General features: G+C 35.8%; 1 non-coding gene across 1 annotated transcript; it reads right to left on the bottom strand.

Moving 5' to 3' along the window:
- Positions 1-1,621: 1,621 nt before the first annotated feature.
- LOC132651926 (U6 spliceosomal RNA) lies at positions 1,622-1,728 on the bottom strand. The gene has a single exon (XR_009589451.1). It is a non-coding gene; the product is annotated as a U6 spliceosomal RNA (small nuclear RNA).
- Positions 1,729-2,042: the final 314 nt, after the last annotated feature.

Below are 2,042 nucleotides of genomic sequence, written 5' to 3'. Positions count from 1 at the left end.
TTTCTTCCGTAACCAAGCTGTCATTTAGTAGCAAGTTGTTCAGTTTCCCTGTTTGTGTAGGCTTTTTGTTATTTCTGTTGTTGTTAAGGTCCAGCTTTATTCCAAGGTGATCAAGTAAGATACAAGGGAGTAATTCAATCTTGTATCTGTTGAGGTTAGCTTTATGATGAACCATATGGTCTATTTTGGAAATGGTTCCATGTGGTGCTGAGAAGAAGGTGAATTTTTTTGTGTGTTTGTGTGTAAGGTTTTGTAAATGTAGGTTAGGTCCATTTGATTCATGACCTCTGTTAGAGACATTGTTTCTTTATTTAATTCCTGTTTTGTTGACCTGTGCTTTGTTGAGAGTGGGGTGTTGAACTTTCCCACTATTAAAGTGTGGGGATCTATATGTGGTTCAAGTTTTATGAAAGTTTCTTTCACATATGTGGGTGCCTTTGTGTGTGGGGCTTAGATGTTTAGGATTGTGATGTCTTCCTGGTGGAATTTTCCCTTGATGAGTATGAAATGTCATTCCCCATGTCTTTTTATTAATTTTGGTTGAAAGTCTATTTTATCAGATATTAGAATGGCTACTCCTGCTTGCTTCTTGGGTTCATTTGCTTGGGAACTCATCTTCCAACCTTTACAATCAGGTAATGTCTATCTTTGTAACTTAGGTCACAACAGATTCCTGGATCTTGTTTAAGCATCCATTCTGTTAGGTTGTGTCTTTTTATTGGAGAATTGAATCCACTGATGTTGAGAGAGATTAATGACCAGTGGATGTTAGATCCCTTGACTTTGATGTTGGTTGAGGCCATAAGGTTGTGTGCTTGTGTGCGTTTTGTGTTACTTTAGTGAGGTTAATTATTTCCTGTGTTTTATTGAATGTAGTTTTCTTAGCTTGTATTCTCCCTTCTACTGTCTTCTGTAATGGTGTATTTGTTTGTAGGTATTGTTGAAATTTGTTTTTGTCATTGAATATCTTGTTTGCTCTGTCTATGAGAATGGAGAGTTTTGCTAGGTATAGTAGCCTGGGCTGACATCTATGTTCTCTTAGGGCCTGCATCATGTTTGTTTAGGCCCTTCTGGCTTTCATAGTCTCTGTTGGGAAGTCAAGTGTGATTCTAATGGGTTTGCCATTAGATGCTACTTGGTCTTTTTCCCTTGCAACTTTTAGTACTTTTTGTTGTTGTTGTTCTCTATACTTAATGTTTTGATTATTTTGTCATGGGAAGATTTTCTTTTCTGCACTAATTTATTGGGTGTTCTGTAAACCTCTATATACTTATTGGCCTCTCCTTTAAGTTGGGGAAATATTCTTCAATGATTTTGTTGAAAATATTTTCTGGGCCTTAGAGGAGGGAATCTTCTTTTTCCTCTGTTCCTATTATTGTTAGGTTTTGTATTTTTATAGTGTCTTCAATTTCTTGAATGGTCAGGTTTTTTTTTTTTTTTGAGATTTAACATTTTCTTTGACAGATGCATCTATTTCTTCCATTGTATCTTCCACACCTGAGATTCTTTCTTCCATCTCTTACAGTCTATTGGTTATGCTTACCTCTGTAGTTCCTGTTTTCTTCCCTAAGTTCTTTCTCTACACAATTTCATGTACTTTTATTTTCTTCAATTTCTCCAAAAATATATGGAACGCTTCACAAATTTGTGTGTCATCCTTACACAGGGGCCATGCTTATCTTCTCTGTACTGTTTCAAATTTAGAATATGTGCTGCTGAAGCGAGCACCACATATTTCATTCAGGTGGTCATTAATAAATCTCATGTCCTTGATTTGTGAATTTCACATTATCACACATTCAATTATTATTTGTTAAAGGACAGATATGTCCTCAGTCAATGAATTATTTTCTGTGAAAATGCTCCCTGACCAAGGCAAATTTTGAACAAAAATTGTTTAATTGGGACATTGCTTATATTTTTACAGTAACCATCTATGATGTCACCTTGCCAAACCATCATCTTGTTGTAGTCCTTCACCAGACTGAGAGCTTTTCATATTGAATTGCAAGCAACATGCAGAGAGAGGGAGACTGAAAGAG

The sequence above is a fragment of the Meriones unguiculatus genome (genome assembly GCF_030254825.1).
Source record: "Meriones unguiculatus strain TT.TT164.6M chromosome Y unlocalized genomic scaffold, Bangor_MerUng_6.1 ChrY_unordered_Scaffold_42, whole genome shotgun sequence".
Taxonomy (NCBI): Eukaryota; Metazoa; Chordata; class Mammalia; order Rodentia; family Muridae; genus Meriones; species Meriones unguiculatus.
Note: the sequence above shows the minus strand (reverse complement) of the source record. Positions and strands in the feature narration are given on the sequence as shown.